Source organism: Podarcis melisellensis (genome assembly GCF_964234715.1).
Source record: "Podarcis melisellensis genome assembly, chromosome: 1".
Lineage (NCBI taxonomy): Eukaryota > Metazoa > Chordata > Lepidosauria > Squamata > Lacertidae > Podarcis > Podarcis melisellensis.
In genome coordinates, this window is record NC_138528.1 from 108,880,056 (window position 1) to 108,906,557 (window position 26,502).

The 26,502-nt window shown below is 43.0% G+C and overlaps 1 protein-coding gene and 1 long non-coding RNA gene across 5 annotated transcripts in view; one reads left to right on the forward strand and one right to left on the reverse strand.

Annotated features, from left to right (window-relative positions):
• Positions 1 to 26,502, forward strand: part of B3GALT1 (beta-1,3-galactosyltransferase 1) — a 319,294-nt gene that overhangs the window by 249,027 nt on the left and 43,765 nt on the right. The gene's annotated exons all lie outside the window — the stretch shown is intronic.
• The window catches only part of LOC309376849, an 81,841-nt gene continuing 70,792 nt past the window's right edge, over positions 15,454 to 26,502 (reverse strand). The window contains exon 4 of the long non-coding RNA XR_014171314.1: positions 15,454 to 15,705. This is a non-coding gene — a long non-coding RNA (uncharacterized lncRNA). The remainder of the gene's footprint in view (positions 15,706 to 26,502) is intronic.

Genomic DNA, 26,502 nt, shown 5'->3' on the forward strand with positions numbered 1-26,502 from the left:
GCACCGTCAAGTTCCATTAATTTCGATACATGGAGAGAAGCACATACTTAAATCTCTCCTGTTGGCATCAAATTGACTTATTGTTAAACAGTGCTTGGTTGTGGTCAGATCCTGCTCAGATCTTCAAGGGGTCCTGTGCAAATCACCATACAAATCTCTGGATAAGTATAGACTGACCCTATTAAGTTAAGAAGTTATGTTTCCCTCTCTTTTTTTAATAGATGAATGACTATTGCAGTGAATGAAAATGAACACAATATTAGAGGTTTTTATTAAGTAATAAGTTGGATATCATGCATGTGGGTGAAGGAAGTCACACGGGCATTTGGGTATAAAGGGAGGTGGTTGCAGGGTTAGATGTGGGGAATTTGCAGAAATAATATACAGTGGTACCTCAGGTTACAGACGCTTCAGGTTACAGACTCCACTAACGCAGAAATAGTACTTCGGGTTAAGAACTTTACCTCAGGATGAGAACAGAAATCGCATGACGGCAGCGCGGCAGCAGCGGGAGGCCTCATTAAGCTAAAGTGGTACCTCAGGTTAAGAACAGTTTCAGGTTAAGAATGGACCTCCAGAACGAATTAAGTTCTTAACCCGAGGTACCACTGTCTTCATGTTACATATAATGATGAAGGTGTGTGGCAATTAACATGTAATGTGAATTAACTGAAAATAAGAGGGAGTGAAAACAAAATGAGAGTAGTGAGAAGTGGTTTCGTAGGAGGAAATCCTTTCACTTCTGCGAGTAAGGAGCAGAGTGAAAAGAACTTCCCACAGGACTCTGCTGTCATCCTCTTTACTCCTTCCCCAGCCCCGTGCCCAGGCACAAGGCACATCAGGGACATGTCAGGCCCAGTGGAGCACCTCAGGCCCTTCAGGGGAAGCTGAGGCCCCCCACTCCTCATCCTGCAGCACCCAGTGGCTGTCAGGAGCTCAGCCTACACTCAAGTAGGACCCTGGCAGAGACACATGCCCGACTGGCATGTTCTCTCCCTCCTGGTTTACATTCAGAAGCTTAAAAAGCTTTCTTCTGCCCGAACATCACAGCAACCGATGCCAACAGACACCGGCACACTTAGGGATCTGCAGAGTTTGTGCATCATGCGTAACAGACCTCAGCAAGTCAGCATTTTGGCTAATCTACTTTATTTACATATAAACACACAGAGAGCACTGCAACATGGCTCCCTCTCTCTCTAGCATCAAACAGCAAAGGGGGGGAGGACAGTAGTCCCACTTCACGGACACAGTAACACAAACATCCTGTCTCCGTCACTTCCCACTCTGTGGAGTCAAAACATATACCGTCATGGGATAGACAAAAATCCCATGATTTCAATCAAGGAGCAGGAATTCTAACAGTGGCCTGCATCTTCATAGGCACTCTCAGTACACAAGCTACTTGATGCACTTGGAAAGATGTTGCCCTCACAGATGGAGGAGGTATACTGGGAAGGGCCATAGCATCTTCTCTACATGGATCAGGTCTCCCTGGTTGAATCCTCAGCATCTCTAGGTAGGAATGCCTCCAGTCACAGATAGCTGCCACCAATCAGTGCAGACACCAACGGACCAATGGCTTTGCTCAGTTTAAGGCAGCATGTTCCTGCGCATGCTGCATAGGATACCAGCAGAATGCCCTGTGTCAGCAGGGCTTGGCAAGGAAGGAAAGCGTTATAATGCAGGTTGGGGGGGCAGGAGGGTCTTTTCACTCATACAGATGCACTCACTAGTGAGATATACTAATATTATAAATACAGTGGTACCTTGGGTTACAGACGCTTGAGGTTACAGACGGTTCAGGTTACAGACTCCACTAACCCAGGAATAGCACCTCGGGTTAAGGACTTTGCTTCAGGATGAGAACAGAAATCATGCGGAGGCAGCGGGAGGCCCGATTAGCTAAAGTGGTGCTTCAGGTGAAGAACAGTTTCAGGTTAAAAACGGACCTCCCGAATGAATTAAGTTCTTAACCCAAGGTACCATTGACTAAACATTCGGAAAAACTTTCTGACGGTGAGAGTTGTTCAGCAGTGGAATGGACTCCCACAAGAGGTGGTGGGCTCTCTTTCATGGAAAGTTTTTAAGCAGAGGTTGGATGGCCATCTGTCATGGATGCTTTAGCTGAGATTCCTGCATTGCTAGACTTCCAACTCTAAGATTCGTTGATTCTGTGAAATCACAGGGCGTTAGCATGCATCCCTTGTGTGCTGCTTAGAATCATAGAATCATAGAACTGTAGAGTTGGAAGGGACCCTGAGGATCATCTAGTCCAACCCCCTGCAATGCAGGAATATGCAGCTGGTCCATACAGGGATCGAACCTGCAACCTTGGTGTTATCAGCACCATGGTCTAACCAACTGAGCTATCCAGGCTTGGGGGAGTCTGGCCCATTATAGCAAGTTTTCAGGGGAAGAGTTCGTTTTCAACACCCTCAAGAATGCCAATCAGAGAGATAACTGGCTTTTTCCCCATTTTGAAGCGTATCTACTAGGCAGTTATGCCTTTCCTGAAATTGCAACGTTCGAGACACATCTAAGGAGACAGTAATTCTGGGGTTGATTTAATCATTTGCTGTAGGAATATGCAATTGTTCCTGTCCTGCCAGCTCTGCTTATTTCATCTATGTTATTATTTGGGGTGGGGTGAAGAGACATTTTTCTATCTCTTGACAAGGTGTCATGCAGCAAAAAGGCACACACCGCATACTAATGGATTGCCAGGGAATGGTATCACCGCATCAGCATTTCTCCAGAAATACCTTCTTCGCTTGGAGTTGCCTGGCTGCTTCTTTTCAAAATATTGACAGTGTTTGTGAAAGTGATGACGGAGGGGGGGGGGGTTACAGCAAGAAGAGTGTTTGTACATAATGCAAAACGCCAAGGAGCAATCTTCGTAAGTTTCAGCACGCCTCGGTATTCTTCTGAAGAAACACTGGGTGGTAGTCAACTAAGTTTTCTTCAAGAGTTACACCCATTGAAATTAATGAACATGACTAAGATAGGTCCATTCATTTCAATGAGTCTAATCTGAGTAAAACTTTGCTAAACCCACCAACTGTAGACTGTGGGCCGATTCAGCAGACATTCCAGATTTTCAGTAATGAAAACAGGGACCTGCATACAAACACTGGAAACTACCAGCTCAGGCTAATGTCCACCTTGGTCAATATTATCTACTGGCGGCAGCTCTGTGGTGTCTCAAAAATGAGGTCTTCTGCATCACCTGGTATCTGATATTACCTGAATCTTTTCATAAAATACTTTGAAACTGTTTTAGTTGTTTTTAGAACATATGGTTATATTATTGTGACCTGCCCTGAGACCTTATGGTGACAGGCGAGTACAAAATCTTATAAATAAACAAACAAATGGAAAGATTTAACTGGAAACATAAGAAAACTGATCCCTATGTAAAGCATGTGCTCTGGCACCCTTCCCCTTGTGATCTGCTCATTCCCATCAACATATCCCTAATGCAGGGGAAAATAAAGACAACGCAAATGTTACATCATTCAAGGAAAGAGCAAGGTTTGTGCATTGTCTGTTCCTCTGAAGTGATTATTTAAGGAATTTACATTTGGAGACAAACCCTATGCTTTCAGAAGAATGGCTTTAAGATTATATTATGGCTTTAAGATTATAGCCCATGTCTCTCCTGACCCCACTGCCCCCCCCAAAAAAACCACTTCAGTATTAAAGGGCATTTCCGCTTATCATACTTGCATAACGTATAGCAGTAGTGTTGTTGTTTTTTAAATTAAAACACACACACCAGAAAGCTAAGTGGGGCAGGGGGAAGGACAGATGAGAAATGAATATAGCTGCTTCGATCACAAACTTTTGCTAAGTATTCATTTTAATGTGCCTCTGACGATCCATCTTGGTTAGATTTCAGCCCTCTAAATCACAGCATAATGTTTCTGCTGTACCACCAGATAACAGGATCTGCTTAAGTATCTGCACAGTTCGACCACAAATAGGCAAAAATCGTTCTTTGAATGTCAGCATGGGCATTTTGCATGAAAAACGGCTATTCAGTCTCATTTGAGGAGCGAGAATCTTATTCAGACGCATGTCAAGCAAAAGGTAATAACTCAGAGAGGTACTGCATCAAACCGCTATCCAAAATTGACAAAAACATTGGGAAATAATAATTTCCCTGCTATTTGTCAGGTTTTAGAGGAGGAGGAGATGACAGCTGGAAAACCTTTCTCCTCTCTCTGCTATCTTGTACAATGGTACTGCCATTTCCGATCACCACCCTCTCTCGTGCCATGTGGATGGCATGGCCAGACATTTAACAAGATTCTGCACACTGATAGCCAATTAACAGCTGACACAGTAGGAGGGTTTGCCATATGTAGGTGGACATTCACTACAGTGAACTTTGTACTGCAGAGACGTGCGACTTAGGGGCAGATTTAGGGTTGTGCAAGCATGCACTGGGCACAGGGCCAAGGGGGCACTGTCTCAAAACCTGGTAAGTGAGGCACTGGTGTTTTGAGAAGGAGGTGTGAGACTCCGGCAGGGTCCTAAAGTCCTCTTATCTCCTTCCCAAAGCCTAGTTAGTGCTTTCTCAGATTTGGGATGGAGGTGGGACAACTCTAGGACCCTCCCCCAGAGCCCTTGTGTCTCCTTCCCAAAGCTGGTCACCTCTTTACCCTCCTTTCAGAAGGCAGCATGAGGGCTGGGGCGGCACCAAATTTTGGCTTTGCACAGGGTGCCATAATACCCAAGTCCACCACTGAATTTTGGTCACATTCACACCATACATTAAAAGCACTCAGTAGTGTTTTTTCTAGAAAAAGAGGTGCCAGAACTCACCATGAACACCTTCCTCATTCTCTTAAAATGGCAACGGTGCCCACCCGAGAGGTGGCAGAGTTCTGGAGAGTTCTGGCTAGGGGGGAAAGCCCTCATACCACTGTAAACAATCATGGCTTCCCCCAAAGAATTCTGGGTTTATTAATAGTACTGAGAGTGGTTAGGAAGCCCCTCTTGCCCTCCCCCCACAGCTAAAATTCTCAGGGTTCCCTTGGAAGAGGGGTAGATTGTTAAACCACTCTGGGAATTGTCTCTCTGCAAGGGGAATAGGAGACAGATTTGACAATAAAATTATGTCCTCATGCCCTTGACATTTTATTGTTGTTGAGGAGCCACCCACAGCACATCAACCAGTGTTTCCCTGGCTCCTTATAAATACGATTCCCACCTCACATGCACATAGAAAAATATGCTCAGCGCATGAAAATTTGAGCCATCTTTTTGTTCCTTTGTCCTCAGGGAGCTCTTAGCTCACCAATTTACAGGCAAGACCCATCAGGTTCAAAACTCGAAAGGCCCCTTCCCACTTCACAGTGCAGCTATTGGGATCCACATGGTGTGGGATCTTTGACACAACTACAGAAGAGACTGGGTGATAGTAGCTTGGAAGACTGTATGTCAGGAATGGGGGAGGGGGGACAGAGCTTCAGTAGAGAGCCGGGTAACAACAATATGGGATATAGTTTATATGATTAAATTAACAAACATAATAAGAGGGTCAGAGAGGGCAAGAACAGGGTAAGAAATGATAGAATGTTGACTAAGGCATTTTTACATGAGAATTCATGTCATTCGGTCTCATATTCTCGATACTCCTGATTAATGTTTTAAATCTGAAGTCACTTATTTTTAAACGCTCAGTTATTATGAAACATATGAAAGTATTAAGTGTCATCAGGATTGTAAAACAGATTAATGGGTGATTAACTCATTGTATGTCCTACTCAGAACAACCTCATGGATATCAGTTCACTTATTTCACTGGTGTACTCTGAGTATGCCTGGGATAGGACTCATTTTATTTAATATGAAATAGTGCTAGAAATAACCTATGTTTTTAAGTGCTTGTTACTTTTATTGTGTTTCAAGTTTGGATTTCGGGAGGGGGGATGTTGTATATTTTGTATGAATCCCCCCCCCCTTTTTTTTGAATCTTCTATGTGCTATTTTACATGGCTCATTGCCTTCAGATGCCATCGTAAATGGTGAGTTGTATATGAAATAAATACATAAATGATACAGTGGAAAACAGTATTGAAATTTGGAGTAGAGGTATGATTTATATCTGAATGGTAATTATTATGTTAAGCATTTTTGGAAATTCACAAAATGTTCTGCACATTATTTCGCCAATGAAAAACAACTGGCTAGAAGAGACTGGCTGGAGAAGACGCAGAAGTGGTTAATGAAGATTGATCTGTTTGTGCTACTGCCACATTTGGCGGGAGGGGGATATTTACTTATTTATTTCATATAGATTCCTCCAGGGAGTTCATTTATGCATACATGCTCACCCTGCCCCCCATTTTATTCTCACAACAACCCTGAAAAGGTAGTCTAGGCTAGTTAAGTAGGAATGTGAACCTGAGTTGCCTTGATGCCAACCTGACACTCTTAATACAGTGGTACCTCGGGTAACATACGCTTCAGGTTACATACGCCAACCCAGAAATAGTACCTCAGGTTAAGAACTTTGCTTCAGGATGAGAACAGAAATCGTGCTCTGGCGGTGCGGCGGCAGCAGGAGGCCCCATTAGCTAAAGTGGTGCTTCAGGTTAAGAACAGTTTCAGGTTAAGAACAGACCTCCGGAACAAATTAAGTACTTAACCCGAGGTACCACTGTATGTCAAGTGAGAACCTACAAATATTGCTGGAATCTAGCTCCCATCAGCTCCAGCCAGCATGGCCAATGGTCTGGACTGATGGGAGTTGTCTTCTAACAATTTATAGGGGACCACAACTCCCTGCCCGTTGCTATAGTCACTACACAACACCACACTGGATGTAGAACGGATAGCATGGTTCTGTTAATAATTGTGATTAAATAGAATTGTTTCCGGCTGCGGGGGTGAGGATGAATGAATCGTTTCTGAATAAACTAGGAAGCTGGTGGCTAGGGAGGAGAAGACAGAGCTGCTGATTAAATTGCTAGTAATAGTGGGAGATCTCAACACAATCCAGCCAAAACTGAGTACATTTATATGTCCTGTTGTTTAAAATGGGAGAGAGTTGAATAGCTGACATCAACAGGACTTTGGCTCAACCCCATATTTGAATTCTGCAAGGTTATTATTAGCAGATTTAAGCCACAAAAAAGTTTATTGTTGTTATGGCTGCACAGTAATTTGTAACGCTTATTCCCTCGCTGTCGTTTTAATAGACCTTTTTAAACTTAACGGCATGCACATTATTTTTGTTATATAGACAAATATAGCGTCTCATACGGAATACTTTGGTAATAATGTATCCCAATAAATTACCCAATTCAAAACCATGTTTCTTAGACACATTATTAAACTTAGCCTTTCAGGCTAATTTGATCCGAAAACTTAATTACTCTTAACAATATAAGATTATTCTGCAATTCAGCAGTTTTTGGTGGGTACAGAGGATACTAGGCAGAAAAGGTGGCTGGTGTTTAAAAGGGTTGGTCTTCTGTGCATGCCACATGTTTAAGAACACCATGGGTTGCGCTCAGACAGTGCTTTATGGGACAAAAAGTCTCCTTTTGTCCACAAGGCTGTTGGTTTAAGCAAAATGGCTCCTGATTCCCATACCCCCAGTAACCCCCCCCCCCGATGCCACTTACCACACTGTTTGAGAGGAGAGTCCCCCAACGCCCTGGAATGGTATAGAAGGGAATAATGGATGCTGCAGAGAAGAGGGACTGGCAAGACTCCTCCCCAACACCACTGGAGATGGAGGAGGAGGAGGAGGAGCAGAGGACAAAGAGTGAAGAAAGTGGGGTGAAGGGAGCCCCTCTTCCCATCCTTTGAACCACCTTGGGAACTCAAACGTTCTGCATCTGGAACTGGGTGACACTTGAGGAAGTGCCATACACCTTGGAAAAGCAAGTCTAGAGTGTGATACAGTGGTACCTCAGGTTACATACACTTCAAGTTACATAGGCTTCAGGTTACAGACTCCACTAACCCAGAAATAGTGCTTCAGGTTAAGAACTTTGCTTCAGGATGAGAACAGAAATTGTGCTCCAGCGGCGTGGCGGCAGCGAGAGGCCCCATTAGCTAAAGTGGTGCTTCAGGTTAAGAACAGTTTCAGGTTAAGAGCAGACCTCCGGAACGAATTAAGTACTTAACCTGAGGTACCACTGTACTAGGGTGATGTCCACTGTTTCTAGGAACTGTTCTTGTTGTGAGACTTTTGGGGTTTTGCTGAGAGCTTGTTTGGGCACTGGGTGAGAACCCAGACTGGGGAAATGAGAAACTGAGAACGGACAGATCTGTCTACCTCTACCCCATTCCCAACCTTCGTTCTCCAAATTATTTCATTGGGTCTTAAGCAGCTGCGGGGCGTGCTTTAATAATGCCCAGGGTGCACGCACACACTGCGGGGGCTGGCCTGCGGGTTGGGGCCAGGTGCAGAGGGCGAAAGGAGCCCACCGTGCACCAGCCCAGCCCTTGATGGCAACAGCGATGATGGAGTGACACCAACCCCAAGCCGCTTTGCAAGGCTGGAATGATCTCAGTCTCACAAAGTGACACTGGGTTGGCTCAGGGACCAACACCCCTCCCCCCCAAAAATGCACCCAGGGCAATCACTCTGGTAGCCCCCCCCCTCCATGTTACACCCCTAGTCTTAAGAAGACTCGCTTGGAGTAAGTCCCACTGAACTTATGGGACTTTCTTCTGATTAAGCATGCCTAAGACTGTCCTGTTAATACTGAATTCCACTTGTTTCCCATAAAACAAAACAAAATGGCAGGGGAGGCCTTCTTAAGCCTTGAAACAAAGCGTTTATGAGTATTTTCCATAGCAGTAATACATGGGACTTAAAAACTGCATAGGATCAAGCTGTCAATCTTACTGGAGTGTGACAGAATGTTAGGAAGTGACTATGATGGTGGCATGGAATAGTTTTCCCATAACATGATTTCTGGGAAAACATGGGAAATAGCATCACTAAACAAATTAGTGATAGCGATAGTCATAAACATTTCACAGGATTCAGGGGATAGATAGATTATAGAGATGGATGTAACATATTATTGGGCTGGAAGAGGACATTTTAGAGTCTGGTTCAGTGAAGCCCATGGGAAAATGTGTTAAAAATCTGTAGGGTAATTTGTTTTATTTATTTTTTTGTAATGTGCTTGTTTTCTTTATTGCCCCGGTCTTAGTTTCTGTTCTTAATTAAAGCCATGTGCAAAATGGGTATAATGCAGTCACTGAAACTCTCTTGACGATGCCATTCTTTAGAGCTCAGCTCTTTAATGTTGTAATTATGCTATTGGTATAAATGTAACTCTTTATTATGTGGGGTGTAGCATACTTGTGGGAAGATGAAAAAGCAGCTTTTCTATATATCTCCGTTTTCAAAAAAATTCCAGCTTCTTATGGAGAGACTGTATTTTATTTCATCCCTCTGAACGTGTTAAGTATTTAATGTGGCTTAAATTCTCTGAACAGAGAAAGCCAAGTTCTACAACACTACGTTTTCTCATTTATTTCATACTCTCCTTGGCATCTTACATCAGGAAGAATAATGTTAAGTCAAGCTTCAACACTTTCTGTTGGTTAAGTAAATATCTGTTCTGACATTGATATATACTGAATTTTCTAAGCATCTCTAGTGCTCAGCAAAACTGCCCTATTTGACTGTCTTTTGAAAGGTTACAGGGTGTTTAAGATAAGCAAGAAACACTATGGGAGATCAGATTAGTTCTAGGTAAGCAGTTGCACGATGATCAAAGGCAACATAAAACTATTACTCTATGCAAATATATTTTATAAAAACAACAATATTACTATATTGCTAGATGTGGTACATAATTGTATGTGAGGTGCATCAGACCAGTGGGGAGAGAGCTCTCCTTTGAAGCAATGATTCAATAACCTGTCACATATCAACTCTTGCAATAGGTTTTGATGACAATGAAGATTGCATCTTAAATACTTTAAAATTAAAGGGATGTGTATTATGATTGAGAATGCAGAGTGACATGTTCAGAGAGCTTATATCTCACCTCACCCCGTGGTGGCAGGCCATGAAATTCAAGGGCCAATGAAGTCCAGCTATAAGGGCCATAGGTTTGTTTAAACAGAACACAAAAATCTCCCAAATTTAGGCTAGTTAAAGTTATTGCTGAGGCACTTGTTTGTTATGATCAAACTCTTAGCAGAGTCCCTGACAAACAGCTGACCTTAAGCATCTGAGATGGATCCATGAATTCACCTGCCTACATGTACCTTTCAGAAATGTGACAAGCCATCTCTCAGCCTGACATACCATTTCCTTCCTTCCTTCCTTCTTCTCCTTGTAGCAGGAGCATGCAGAAATTTAGCATCGAGAAAAATGATAATAAACCCCTTACTGAGGCAAAAGGAGGTCTCAGATATGTGGATGAATACCAATATGCTGAGTGAATTTTCATTGAGCAGAATGGTTGCAGAAGTTTGCTTGTCAAGAGTTGACCTTGTTGTTGCTTTCCAAAGAGTAACACAATTAATTAAATGATGAGGTACCCAGCATATTTCTCAAAGACATAGTCGCTTGCTGTCAAATAAAATGGGGGGGGGGTTTGCAGTTATTTGACATCTCAGTGAGAAACATGTCAGGAATCTTTAACGCCCTGGATTTACACAAAAGTCACCCAGATATATGGCAGTGCTGTTACTCAAGTCTAAAACTGTTCTTGTTTATCTGTGGATATCAGATCACCAGAAGCTAGCATTTTCCCCATCTGTTGAGAGTAACATCATTTTATTCAACTATCTGCTAAACGTATAGTTTGTTTTGCCCATTTAATAATGCTTACCATAAAGACAAGAAAATGCTTAAGGTACCACATAAGAAGGTAAAGGGCCCCTGAACGGTTAAGTCCAGTCAAAGGCGACTATGGGGTTGTGGTGCTCATCTTGCTTTTCAGGCCAAGGGAGCTGGTATTTGTCCACAGACAGCTTTCCAGGTCATGTGGCCAGCATAACTAAACCACTTTGGGTGCAATGGGACACCATGACGGAAGCCAGAGCACACGGAAATGCCATTTACCTTCCCACCGGAGTGGTACCTAGTTATCTACTTGCACTAGCGTGCTTTCAAACTGCTAGGTAGGCAGGAGCTGGGACAGACCAATGGGAGCTAACCCCATTGTGGGGATTCAAACCACCAACCTTCTGATCAGCAAGCCCAAGAGGCTCAGACCACAGCACCACCCACATCTCTCTATGGTATCACATAGGCTCATGTTGGTATTGTTGTTTAGTCATTTAGTCGTGTCCGACTCTTCGTGACCCCATGGACCAGAGCATGCCAGGCACTCCTGTCTTCCACTGCGTCCTGCAGTTTGGTCAAACTCATGCTGGTAGCTTCGAGAACACGGTCCAACCATCTCGTCCTCTGTCGTCCCCTTCTCCTTGTGCCCTCAATCTTTCCCAACATCAGGGTCTTTTCCATGGAGTCTTTTCTTCTCATGAGGTGGCCGAAGTATTGGAGCCTCAGCTTCAGGACCTGTCCTTCCAGTGAGAACTCAGGGCTGATTTCCTTCAGAATGGATAGGTTTGATCTTCTTGCAGTCCATGGGACTCTCAAGAGTCTCCTCCAGCACCATAATTCAAAAGCATTAATTCTTCGGCGATCAGCCTTCTTTATGGTCCAGCTCTCACTTCCATACATCACTACTGGGAAAACCATGTTGGTATATAAAGCCCTAAACAACTTGGGACCAGCCTATTTGAGCCCCAGGCCCAGGAAAGGAGCTTTTGACTATGCCACACACTTTTGAGGTACAGTTTGTGACCACCTAGGGCAGGGCTTTTACCATTACCACAACTATTTTGTGGAAATCCCTCCCTTAGGTATCCAGCAAGCATCTGTGGTACTATGCTGTAGACTAGGGGTAGGAACCTGTTGGCTGTCCTGATGTTGACATACTCCCAACTCCCATCATCCCTGACGCAGCCTGAAGAAGTTGAAGCCCATCAATATCTAGAGAGCCAAAGGTTCCCCATCCATGCTTTGGGTGTTTAAAACATTGACACAGACTTTCCCAGTAGTGTGACACAGCCATGCTGTTGTTGGTTTCCCCCCTGTATTTTATTTTGCAGATGCTTTCAAGACCTAAAATGCACAAGATTCTGGTATCTTATAAGTTGAGCGGGTCAGAAAGCCCTACAAACAAAACAAAACAAATAGATAAGCTAATGCACAGTTTTGTGTTAGGGGAGCCCTTTGTGAAGTTTCTCCATTTGAGAATTCAAGGCGCATTGGTACATTTATCATCTTCTTGTACAACCTCCACTTAACACAATCTATAATAATGGTAAATCAAGTGCTGGCAGGTGCTGGACGTCAAGGCTGTGGTTCCCAAGACATAGAGAAACAAAAAAGATTGAAGGAACGCATAAATTGTGTAGACATAGCCTGTGAACTGACTAATTAGCAGAGTGTCTTCATTAATCTAGAACGAGCCTTTAACATCATGGGGCCTTACCAAATGTAAATGCTGCTACAACACAAGAATAGGTATTTTTAATAAAATAAAAAAATCCATAAGCAAAACTTCTGGGCAAAACCATTCAGAAACAGGATTATTTGTTAACATAGAAACATGCAGCAAGTCCTCTAGGTATATTAGTCATACATCTAGATTTATTGTGAATTATAGTTAAGATTATATACATTAATATCAATAGCATACCCGCCACCATTTCTCTGATGAAAATAGAGAAATTCCAACATTTCTCCAATGAAAATAAGGACATCCTAAGGAAAAGCGGGACATTCTAAGATCAAATCTGAAACCAGGATGGCTTCTGTAAATCTGGGACTGTCCCTGGAAAATAGCGACACTTGGAGGGTCTGCAATAGTTAGTGTGGCATAAAACATTCAATCGGGAGGGGGGGTCAGATTATTTTAGAATATGGGAATTAAATAATCTGACTAAAGTTGGAGAGCTGATTACTGATGGTAGATTCTTGGCTAGGGAAGTGGTTGTATGGGAAACAGGAGAGGTGGATAACCCACCCGTAGTTTCAGTATTTTCAAATACTGAAATTATTTTAGCTGAACTTGGTCCTTTTCTTTCACTTAAAAAAATTAACTCAATGGAAAAAATGTTGATTATATATTCTGAAGATGTACTGGTGTGTCAAGAATGCCTGTGGGAATGACGTTAAGTCATGACATAGCATGGTTCCTGCGGGGCATTTATCAAGGCTGCTGCTTTTAATTGCAGCTCCACCGCTGCTTGCAGCAAATACAAAATTAGCAACAATGGGGGGGGGCAGAGACTAATTGCAAACTTCTGCCACCTTATATCTTTCAAATAAGCCAGGCTGCCACCAAATTTCAAAGCTCCCAAAAAATCACAATAAACTTCGGGGGCTATTGTCACACACCCATCTCCTGAAGACTATGAACATGGCCGGGCTGAATACTTCTAGCATGCATTAAAGAGCATGATACTACAGGTGTCAGATTCTGCATTTGTGTGGCGATAGCATAAGCACATGAAGTACATTTGGCATTAGACATACAGTGGTACCTCGGGTTAAGTACTTAATTCGTTCCGGAGGTCCTTTCTTAACCTGAAACTGTTATTAACCTGAAGCACCACTTTAGCTAATGGGGCCTCCTGCTGCTGCCACACCGCCGGAGCACAATTTCTGTTCTCATCCTGAAGCAAAGTTCTTAACCTGAAGCACTATTTCTGGGTTAGTGGAGTCTGTAACCTGAAGCGTATGTAACCCGAGATACCACTGTAGAGCACAATGTGCTTCTCCTGGAAATGTCTGGCCCAAGTTCCTAAGCAGAAACGGTGTCTTATTTAGCATGGAAATTCAGTTGACTGGGTGGCCACCTTAACTGGGTCACCGGAATATACAGAGATGAATGCATAAAAATCATATATGTAGTCTAAACCCCTAAAATATTAAGAATTATTACTAATACTTTTTAATTAATTCTCATTAAAATCCACATTGTTTTTTGCATTATCTATAGCTGTTTTATTCCTTACCTTGGCATTCCAGGTTTTAGAAGGTTTCAGAGGTAGCATATTTATAACATACGTATATTTATAGTATATGTTATTGTTATTAATATAAGAAGAAGCTATTAAGATAAGGGCATAATATAGAAAAAAAATTCCAGTGCTATGTATTTTGCAACTTGAATGTATATATCTGTTCTATAGCAACTTACCTGTTTTATTTTGTTTTAAATCCTCAACATATGCATTTAGAAATGTAGATTATTTAGCACATTCAAGAATTAGCAAGTGCTTTACAATTTATAGCATTAAGTAAACCAGGCTCTAACAGCAAATGCTTAAGAGATAAACTTGTGTTTTTTGGGTAACTTCCTCCCACGCTTTCTTTTTTCCTAATAGGGTTAAAACAAACTCTATAGATACATTAAGTTAATCAATATATCTGCACACATCAAATTATATCAAACACTTAAGATAAATAAACAGACCAGGGATGCTAATTAGGTTTACACCAGCAATATCTCTGGAGCACTGAGCAATCATAGAACAGATATGGAAAAGGGTCTGTCAAGTAGATTAGATTAAAAGAGGCTTGTGTGTTTTCCTTGTTATGCTTCAAGCTCTCTCACTAGTATTTTAATATATTGCATATAGTTTTAAGTGACATGCAGGGCTTGCAATCCTCCGTTAAAACCAATGGTAGCTTTACTATTGAACTTGGTAGAAGCAGATTGCCATCAGGTTTTATATGGATAGCACACCTGGGTTACTGGTATTGATGTTATCACCCCAGCCTTGGCCTAAACCTCATATTTGCTGTACTGCACAGTAGGATCAGATTTACTCATTCACTTCTCAAGCCTGTGAATGGAAAGAACTTCGCAAACTTTGTATAGTGGGCAGGTGTCATAGGAAGCTTAGAAGACACACAGTGAGGAAGTCTATGCCTGCCCTATCTCCATCCTGACACAACTAAACTCCAGTGCCACCTAGTGGCATAACCATACAATGACATTATCCACCCAAGAGGTAACTTTCTGCATCAGAGTCCTCATCCTGGTAAGGTATAAAGAATTTATGTTGTGTTCATTTATAGTTTCCTTCACACAAATTCCATTTTTTAAAAAAGGAGGAGAAGGCACAAGCATGATAGGATGAATGCCACTTAATCAGCCAAGCAGAATTTATTTAGCCAAGACATAAAACAGCCATAATATCCTAGCAGTGCATCATATGTCACATGACCAACTTGCAGTTGATCCATGGGCATCATTTCAAAGGGGAAGAATCTGAGATAAATCCCCAACACTGCACAAATAAGTATGTCAGAGTGGAGTTATTACATAGAGAGGGAGGAGGTGTGAATTTGGGAAACCATTTCTCTCAGGATTGGGTGTGCGTGTAAATGGCTGCTTTTTGAGTAGAAAGAAAGAAAGAAGAACCAGGTTGTTTGTAGGTTTATTGTTTCCAAACTGTCTTTTCAAGGCTTTCTAACAAAAGTAGGAAAACAAGGTAAGATTGATTACTGAATTTTTTAATGCATTTCTTGTTGGAAGTGGAACAGCAGGGATCATTCACTTTGTAATTTAAAAGATTAGTTCAGCAGGATCTTTGCTGAAGGAGCCTGAGTTCTGATTGGCTGTGTAGTTCTGAGGGGTTTTCCTCTGTATGTTTAGTTGAATGTTGTCCTGCTACGTGCAAAGCCTGAAATAAGAAAGACAAAAACAATCTATGTTTATTTCTCCTCACGTTATATGCTGTTTTGTTCTGGTTCCACAATAAAGTGCAATCAGGAATTTTCTGTCTGGATACCATCTGCATTATCTAAGTGAATTTACTAACGTTTCTTTGCCCAGAACAGGGAGGCATTGTTCTGCTTTTTATAAGTTTTGAAAAGCCCAAGTGATTTTCATTCTAGATTTCCTAAACGTATTTGTGGTGGGAATAGATAAAGATATATCTACTTCATTACAGAGTTGTATGAATATAGGTGTTAGAATTTTCAATGGATAAAGGTACAATTCATCCCTGTCCTACAAGAAATTGTGGCAGCTCTTCTCGTGCAAGAACAGCACACACAACAAACATCTCATATATCCAATGGAGCAGAGCATTTTAGTCACAGCTTGGATGGCCATTTTTCCAAGTATGGAGGGTGAGAATTTTCCAGTTGCTAAGCAACCTCATCACCTGCTTTCCGCTGAAGGTGATTAAAGAGAGTGTCCTGTGGTGGTTAAGAAAGCAGAATCTGATTATTTTTGAATCTCCAGAATCACATTTTTAAAAATAAATATATATATCCTGCTTGGGTAAAGACTACAGCACAACATATAGAGCTGATGAGGAAGAAGAATAAGCCTAACCTTAGAAAGCTGTTGTTATTGCTATATAAATACATATTGTGGTTGCATGGTTACTTCAGGAAACACTCCCATTGCTATGAGGAATCACCACTGGGGCTAGAATTTGGGGTTGTTAGTACTAGGTACAACTATTCTGTACAGGTCTTTTTTAAAAAAAATGTAGCCTTGAAATATCCTCTCAAGGCTCTGGACAGGTCCTGCCCACCCATGCAGGCTGCAGGCCTCATATCCAAAATCTGGCAAACTGACTGTCCTGGCTGGGGAAGGGGTTGCAACATGGAACTACATGGAAGAAATAAGGTGAAATACAGATCTGGCCTAATTCTGGGATGAAGACCCACTCTCAGCATTAGCATTTCTCTTTTTCCTTCCCATATCAAATCCTTCAACACAGCCAAAGCTCACTAATATCTTCTGGACCAGGAATTTATTCCACTGCAAAAAAAAAGGTGGAAGAAGAGTTGGAAGAGCATTCACTGTTTCGGACCATAAAATTGCCTCGCACGAACTTGGTTCTTGGTCTTTTAAGTGCAGAGCACTGCCATTTTCCAACATCTCCTTTAAAGCGGAGAGGAGGCAAACCAAGGTCTTTGCTGCTAATCTGCTTATATTTGTCAAGGCTGTCCTTGCAGGTGTGCTTTTTAAAAATTTTACTACATAGTCACCTGCCTGAGTGCAGCAATGGTAAAAGCTACATGCCTCTCTGCATCAAGCTTTATTGTACACTACAAAACCTGCCGATTAAACAAGCAAGGCTCATGGAGTGTGTAATCTTCAACTCCTGCTCATGATTATCCCTTTTTTATTAGATGAAGAGCATCCTCCTCTCCCCTGCTAGATTATTAAACTTTTGACTGGATGGAGTTGGAGAAGATGTCATTGTGGTGTGTGTGGATTGACTGCCATGGGAGGATGAGAGCCAGAAGGAACAAAGGAAGCTGCCTTGTACCATGTCAGACCATTGGTCCATGTGGTCCAGTATTGTCCACACTGACCGGCAGCGTCTCTCCAGGATTTTCAGGCAGGAGTGCAAGGAAAGGACCTGGCACCTTCTGCCCCCAAAGCAGATGCTGTACCGTTGAGCTAACTGTGCACTCAGTTCAGCAGCAGAACAATTCTCAGGCAACTTTCAGCAGAAGCTCTGTGGGTATGTGGTTTCCATATCCTCGCAATAAAACAAGAAAGCACCCAGTGCCTGTGAAGTTAGCTCTTTGTTCAAAGAAACCAAAACAGTGCAGGCAACTCTTCTCAGTAGGTCTTTCCCCAACGAGGCAGTTGTGAGGACTGAAAGTCCTCACCTTCCCACAGCTGCCTAAGTCCCCTCCTCTCCAAGGTTTCCCCCACAAGCAATCGGAGACTGTCTGCTTGCAAACAATCTCTCCTCTGCTCTTTTCACTTCTCTGCATGTTCTGGGAGACCAGCCAAGAGGGGAGCTGGTCGCAGCAGGAGGAGACTCCCTGGATTCTTCAGCAGCCTATGTCATATGGGTCTCCTGGCCCCCTTCCTCTCCTACCTCTGAAACAGGGCTGCTGTCTGCCCAAGCGTCTTCCTGCTCACTAAACCCTGTTGCCTCTTCAGCTTCTGACACCTCCTCCTCCCAGTCTCCTCCCTCTTCTCCCTCTGACTACTCACCATCGTCCCACCATCAGTCCCCTGGCTCTGAGCCTTCATCCACAGCTGATGCCTCGCACCACTCATCTGCATCCAAACAGTCTGTAACATATTGCTGACCTGCTCCTGACTCCACCTCCGGACAGGTACACACATACATGTGCATCACTTGATTTCTCATAAAGTATAAAACTAGACCTTCACCCTATGTGCCTATGTAGGTTTTACCTCTTCTGCTCAGCAGGGGAGAGGCCTGTGCATTGCCACCCCTCTCTTTTGTACTTTTAAGGATCTTATGAAAGCCTCTCTTCTCTAATCCACCAAGGTTCAATTGGCTTACTTGTTAAAAAATACATATATAGCCAATCCTGGTAGTGAAGGCACATCTTCTAACTGGAAAATAACAGCAGCAGCAGCAACTAATTATAATAAATTAAGGAGATGGTCTGACAAAACAGCCAGAACTTGCACTGGAACCCAGAAGGGGACATGACGATAAAAACCACACACAGTAAGTCATTTAAAAGAGATTGGCACGTTTCCCCTACTCTTCATTTCCAGTCCCAATCATCTAACTAAATGAAGTGTGAAATAAAGCTCTGCCTAAATCATTAGACAATGCCAAAGCCCTTCCTTCGGAAGTCCCCAGAGTCTTTGTTGTTTTCAAACCAAGCCTGGTTCCCAGCAAAGCAGTTCTGGAAAAGTCTGTTGCTCAAGGGGAACTTGTGGGGCTGTGCATTTATCTACCTCAGTCCAGCGACTGGACATGTAATCGACGTGGACGCCGACACATGCTGAAATGGGGACACACATCCACAGCAGGTTGGTCATCCAATTGTTGTGCCTTAACAAAAGTGCAGGCTCCTCTGCCCTTTCCTCTTCTCCCTCTTCCCTTCTACAGCTGTCTCTGGTGCTGTAACTTTGTGTTGTCTGGTACCTCTGACATGGAGAGAGGTGGGCTTCAGAAGAGGGAGCAAAGCTCCTTGATCCAAGATAAAAATGCCAGCAGATAGCTGTGACATCGATGTTTTGAAATATTTCTTCAGTACAGCAGAAAGATATCTGTAGGGCTGTCTCGAGCTGAGAGTAATGATGCTTGTGGTCTTCTCTTCCTTACACAAAAGCTGATAGCTACCCCTGATGTGAAACAGAAACTTCTTGCTTAAAATAGTAAATAAAAACATACAACTTCTTACATTTTAAAACAGTGAGTAACGAGAACATTTGCAACAGTGTGCCCATCTGCATTGTAACGAACTGTGCTAAATTTACAATGGGCTTCTGGAATAAGGGCCTCTGTATGATATCAACTGTTGGCACTGAGAACATTGATCAAATTGCTAATTGGATTCACACACCACGGACATCAGCCTTTAATGTTAGGCTTCATTGAGCAGCAAACAGTGGCATTTGTTTTCTTCCTAATGGCCCTGAGTGTCTTCAGGAATGCAGAAGTCCATCAAAGCTCTTGGCGCAGAGAGGAACGGTCCTGACACAGCCGTACGAAACAGAGGCTGCCGCTAAGCCCATCGTTTTGCTTCATCGCCAGTGTCCCCTTTTTTGTACCTGGGGGACACTTCTCCAGGCATGTGGCACTTGCTTTGTGCATTAAGATAAAGTGTGTCGCCACCAAACATTCCTACCAGCGGCTTGCAGCAGTCACAAAGCAGTGCTGTGAATATTGTGACCCAGTGTCACAGCTCCCACTGTGAATGTCATCCTAGGGAGACCTGGGACCTCCATTCAGCCATGAAGCCCTTTGGGTGGTCATCATGGATGAGCTACTGTCTCACAACCTAAGCCAGTGGTGGTGTTACAATTGAACTTTGGAGCCCAAGTCCAAAGTCCCTGGGGGCCCAAATGTTTGTTGTTTGTTTGTTTGTTTGTTTCATTTATCTTCCAAGGATCTCAAAATGCTGTACGTGGTTCTCATCCTCCCCATTTCATCCTCACAACAATCCTGTGAGGTAGGTTAAGGTAAGAGATGGTGACTGGCCAAAGGTCACCTATTGAGCTTCATGGTTGAGTGGGGATTCAAACCCTTGTCTCCCAGATCCTAGTCCAACACTCTAACCATTACACCAGGGGCAGCAACAGATGATGGGGAGCAACAGTACAGCAGAAAAGATACCTTGGATGTTGGCAATAGTCACTGAAATGTAATTCTTTTTTTATTAAAAAAAAATGCATTTGGAAATGTTTTGGGTGGTTTGGGGCATTGTGTAGCAAAGTAACAAGGCTTCATTCCCCAGAAACCTTCTGGGCATAAGATAGAATCATACAATTGTAGAGTTGGAATGGACAAGAGGGGTCATCTATTCCAGTCTCCTAAAATGCAGAAATCTTTTGCCCAACATGGGGCTCAAATCCACAACCCTGAGATTAAGTCTCCTGCTTTACCAACTAAGCTATCCATCATGTACAAATATTTGATTCCCCCTCTCACGCACACACCTATTCTTATGCACATCTGGCATTGTAAAGCATATCTGTATGCTTATTAAAATGGCATCTGAATATGCTGGAGTTTGTTAGGTTCATATATCATGAACACTGCTTCTCGTTTTGCACTATAACATTTCATTAATACTGCAAGAAATCCCTTATTTCTGACTGGTTCCTGAAATATTTCCCTCTAACTGTTCCCAAGGGAATTATTTGGGCATTTTGGTGAATACAAAAGCCAGCACCTGGGAGAAATGTTTCAGAAAAGGACAAGCAACCTGCTGTGTGTCAGTTTGCATGAAAACAGAATAGTAAATTGAGCCTAACAGTATGTATCTGACAGCTGCCAATTTCGCCAACACTGCCAAACATACCAAGGGATTTCAGAGCTATTGTATCCTCTGCTGCTCATTGCTGGATAAAACAGATAGATTTTTTTTCTGAAGGATTATGTAACCTATCGAGGTGCATGACAATCTACAAAGCTGACATTAAAGCAGAAGTTGCTGTTCAAAAACTATTTAAAATGAGTAAATGGAATGAGATATTTTAAAAAAAAACAGTTAAAGAGGAAAATAACGATTGAGAATAGAATCGTTAAGAGTTGCAAGAGAGCTTGGAAATCAGTTAGTCTGACCCTTGCTTGGTGCAAGACGGCAATCCAGTCTTAGCTTATTACATCTCCAATGAAGGAGAACCCACCACCTCCTGGAGCAGACAGGTCTTCCCATTAGGACGTTTCTCCTACTGTTTAACCAAAATCTGCTTCTCTGCAATTTTCACCCAGTGGCTCCAATCCTGCCTTCTGGAACAGCTGAGAACAACAGCTCTCCCTGTTGTGCATGGCAGCACTTCAGTTACTTGGAGACTGTTCTTATGTCCTTCCTTAACCTCCCCCTTTTTCCAGATTAAACACACAGTGGTACCTCAGGTTACAGACGCTTTAGGTTACAGACATTTCAGGTTACAGACTCTGTTAACCCAGAAATAGTACCTCGGGTTAGGAACTTTGCTTCAGGATGAGAACAGAAATCGTGCAGCAGTGGCACAGCAAGCAGCGGGAGGACCCATTAGCTAAAGTGGTACCTCAGGTGAAGAACAGTTTCAGGTTAAGAACGGACCTCCAGAACGAATTAAGATCTTAACCCAAGGTACCACAATACTCAACTCTTTCAACTTTCCTCATGGGACTTGGTTTTTAGACCCTTTGGGATCCTGGTCACCCTCCTCTGGTCATACGCCAGTTGATCATTGTCCATTGGTGGTACCAAGAGTTGCACACTGTTGATGCAGCCCAGAGGCGCCATCTTCTCAGGTTGATTGAGGGAACTGATGTGATGTCCTGATGTGGTGAAGAGCCGGGGGGTATTGCCAAACACCCTCAGAACATTGAGAGGGCCCAGTCCCTTCAAAAAAATCGGGGGGGGGGTAACTACCTTGGCCCCTGGTTGCCAGGTGCAGTCTAAGATTGCAGGAGCATTTCATCAGCCACAGTTAATTACAACCTATGCAGGGCAGTTGCACCCAAGTTGAAGAGAGGCCTGCACAAACTGTTGCCCTTGAAAAAGTAATAATAAATGTGGCAGGAATAGAGTTTGACAAGGATGTGCAATTGTGCCTTAAAAGGTAAAGGTAAAGGGACCCCTGACCATTAGGTCCAGTCATGACCGACTCTGGGGTTGCGGCGCTCATCTCACTTTATTGGCCGAGGGAGCCAGCGTACAGCTTCCAGGTCAGCATGACTAAGCCGCTTCTGGCAAACCAGAGCAGTGCACGGAAATGCCGTTTACCTTCCTGCTGGAGCGGTACCTATTTATCTACTTGTACTTAGACGTGCTTTCAAACTGCTAGGTTGGCAGGAGCAGGGACCAAGCAACGGGAGCTCACCCCGTTGTGGGGATTCGAGCTGCCGACCTTCTGATCGGCAAGCCCTAGGCTCTGTGGTTTAGACCACAGCGCCACCCGTGTGCCTTACTTTTACATTATTCAGAGAGTTTCTCTAAGCTGGTGTCAAATGTTAGCTTTTGTATTTCATGAGGTCGTATTGCACTGTAGTTGTTTGTGTCTTTTTGTTTCCTTGTATTTTGCATTTGAGAATCAACACCATAAACTCTGGTCCCTTAGACCAGATTTTTTTAAAAAGTGGGGGCAGGGATTTGAAGTTTCCAGTTAAAGGGAAGGTGTGGAGGGGAGTCATCCCAGCACAGATGTCCGCAGCAATCATTTTAGTCAAGGACCTGGTACAACGGATTTGCAATTAAGTGAAGTGAGCTGCTATAGTCAAGCTCTGTGAGATGTGTTTTCCTCTAACTGCCATCAATCCATAACAAAAAAGTCAAATAAATTTGAATGATGTTGGGAAATCACAGGCTAATTACTAGTATTACAGCAGCAGAGAAATAGGGGCTAAATTCATCAGATAAATTATTCATTGTGAATTATATCATTATTAGTATGATATACTTTGATGAAGTCCTGGTTTAGCTGCTTTTTTGGCACATTGTAATAATGTCAATTTTCATTATTTATGGAGTCATTTCTCACATTTGTCCTGTTCATGCCTTGTATAATGTATTGCAGATGCAGTTTTCCACCATTAATGAACTAAGCATTTGGCAGAGACAAACAAAGGAAGCAGAGTTACCTAAGGAAAAGGGAACGAGGAAGCAACAGCAGTGAAGCTCAGTTGCAGTTGCAGTTGCAGTTGCTTGAGTGTGTGTGTGTCTTTAAGTCCCCCTACCATTTTAGATTAGAGTTTAGTGCAGCTGCCTCTGAATGGGGGTTCCCGTGGTCTGCAATACCCATTAAAATCCCCGAACTGAATAAGTAGGGCTTTGGGAACGCATACGAGGTGGTTCAGTTTGGGGTCTTGAATACTCATTCTAAATGCCTCATATATATTGATCAAAGTAACTGGAGAATGAAGACATAGGCAAAAGGTTGGATTTACAATGGGAAGGCTGTAATATAAACTTTTAGAGAAAGGAGGGAAAGGATATTAGAAGCTGTGCTGCTTTTATGGCTGCAAGGTGGCTTTTAACTTAAGTAGCGTGAAATGAGATCACCTCGATGGCTTTGAGTCTTTCCCGAACCTCTCTTCATCTGAACACAGGATGATTCTTTGCCCTGCTAATCATTCTATCGTAAAGATCTATAAGGTAGGGACACATTTTGGTGGCCTTCTTGACTGGGCCCCAGAACACACAGCCAAGGGTTCCTCCACATCACCTATTTATTGAGCATCCATCCTGATTTGCTGGCACAAAGCTTCTGCAGCATGGCCAGCCTTGATTGTCCATTTGCTCTGATTTGTTTGCAGGGCAATTGTGAAACAATGAGCATTCACCCAGATTTACTTGAGGGGTGTTTAATCACCCATGCTCCACCCCCCCCACACACACATCACTTTTCAAACTGCAAAAGTCTGGGTTTGTTTGCTTTTTAAGTGAATTTCTTGCACTCAAACCACAGGGCACTTTAATCCGCTTTTATATGCTCGGTTTCTTTCCTCAAAATAGTGACAGTCTGGTGGCACCCCAAGAGAGGAGAAAATACATCAGGGATGGCAAGAAACCCCACACAAAATTCCATCTCTGGACACATCAAATGTGACAAACCAGTGTCACAAAGCAGCTCAGTCTGAAAGAATCGTTTCCAGAGCCTAACAGGAAAATTTCCTTCTAAGCAGGCCAGACTGGTATCATTTCTTTACACAGTTTTCACAGCACCAAAGGTACCAACAAAGCAGTGTTCAAGAGCCTCTCCTCAGCTTTTGCAATACACCTTGAATACCATCACCTTGAATCGCCTTGAATACCATTGCCTTCATAGCCAAATCTCTTCCACCACTGTCTCCCTCATCAACTTGCACCGTTGCCTTCAGCGCAATTTCACCTTTTCCTCCTCTGCCCTGCCTTCCTTCAGTTCAAATTGACTAAATTACCTTCGCCTTCTCCGCCTCCTTCATGCTTCATGGCTTGTTGGTTGAACATACTCATTTATTTGTTTATATATTTGTTAAATATATCCTTCCAAAGGAACCCAGAGCAGCAGAATGAGATTGATCAGATCAAAAGTATTTGTAGATACAGCAACAAACTAATAGTGCTTGGTAATGCACAAGCAAAAGGAAACCATTCTACAAGAACTCAAAAAGGATGCACAGTTGTAGTGTTTTCTGCTAACTGGGTATATAAAATATTGAATGCTTTTCATAACTCAACTGGAAGCATGAGATGGGTTTAGAACTTTGATTTTGTTCCTCCTGCTCTCATTATTTTGCCAACAGCCCGACCTATAAATGATTCCTACATCTGCTCCCCTTGAAAAATGGGATGAGGAGCCTATGGCCTCCCTCCAGATGTTGTTCAGCTATAATTCACATCTACTGGACATGCAGGCTGGGAATTATGGGAGTTGGGGGTCCAACAACCTCTGGTGAACCACTTCTGCTAGACCAGTCTGAAAACTGGCTCGTCCTGAGGTGGGGAAACTTGCCTCCCACAACTTCCAGCCAACAGTGCCAAAAGGCCAAAATAAATAAACAATCAAAATGAAATGACTACCCTACAAGATGCCTTGTACAAACCTGAAATAGCCACAAAATTTAATGCTGCATTATGAAGTACAGAGAAAGTTACAGGAACACTCATCAGCTTCAAAATGTTACAGCTTTCTGTATGAACAACGATCTTCCATAAATAATAAAGAGCTGTTCTGTCTTATTTCATAACTTATGCAGAAGACTGAATAACGTGTCACGGGGAGTTACAAATGCATCATGTCTTAATTTGCAGCTGTCTCACTTGGAAACCTGTGTGAGCTGCACAACAGATATCGTAAGAGAACAGCGAGATAATCTGCTAGTCCACAACTGTGCAAATACATTCCATGAGTTCCTATAAGACTTCAAGGAATGTGACTGTCTTCAGCCTTGTAGCATAGCGCTCAGCACAAATGTCTCTGATATGTAGTGGCTTTCCTCTATTTCTGGTGTCCTACCATGAGGTCTGTTGCTTCAGTGGCCAAAACAGCACAATGCACATAAAGCATGAAGATATCAGCAGGCTTGAGGTATATGCTTGTACTATGAAAAAGGGGGAGGAAGCCCCCAAACCAGCCCAATGAAGTTATAGTATCACAACATGCTAAGAACTGACAGGTGGTTTTACAATTGCACGTTAAAATGAGCATAAAGCTTACCAATGGTCCAAGTAACAGTATTCAACAGCTTCCCATCCAAAATAGCCCCAACGCCGATGGCATTAGAGTAACCTAAAAGGGAAGTGGGTGGCGCTGTGGTCTAAACCACTGAGCCTCTTGGGCTTGGAGATCGGAAGGTTGGCAGTTCGAATCCCCACGACGGAGTGAGCTCTTGTCACTCTGTCCCAGCTCCTGCCAACTTAGCAGTTCAAAAGCATGCCAATGCAGGTAGATAAACAGGTACTGCTGTGGCGAGAAGGTAAACGGTGTTTCTGTGCGCTCTGATTTCCGTCACAGTGTTTCATTGCACCAGAAGCAGTTTAGTAATGCTGGCTGCATGACCCAGAAAGTTGTCTGTGGAAAAATGCTGGCTCCCTCAGCCTGAAAGCAAGATAAGCGCCGCAACCCCTTTAGTCGACTTAACTGTCCAGAAGACCTTTACCTTAAACCCTCAAAGTGCCCCCCACCCAACACTTCTTCTGGAGGCAGTTCCCTAATGAAGACTGCAAGGACCAGAAATCAAGGGCTGGAGGTCAAGTAGAAGCAGCCACCAGAACTAGGCAACTCAACTATAGGCGAACTATACCCCTCTCCTTCAAAGTGAATGGGACATTCCACAGTTAGAAAAGTTCGGATTTGCGCATTGCGGCATCTGCTAAGCTTTGAATGGGGCTGCATAACTCTTCTTTTCTTTTTCTTAAAGGCAGAACTTTGGGTCGTGACATCTTTATGCCTTCTTCCCTCTCTTTCCCCCCACCCAACGTCAACTTTCACTTCTCACATCTGAAACTTGTTCTTGAAACATGGCTCTAGTTCTCTTGTGTTTAATACCAGCTTGGTTCAATTATTTCTCAGCTTTATTACCACAAAGTAAACTGAA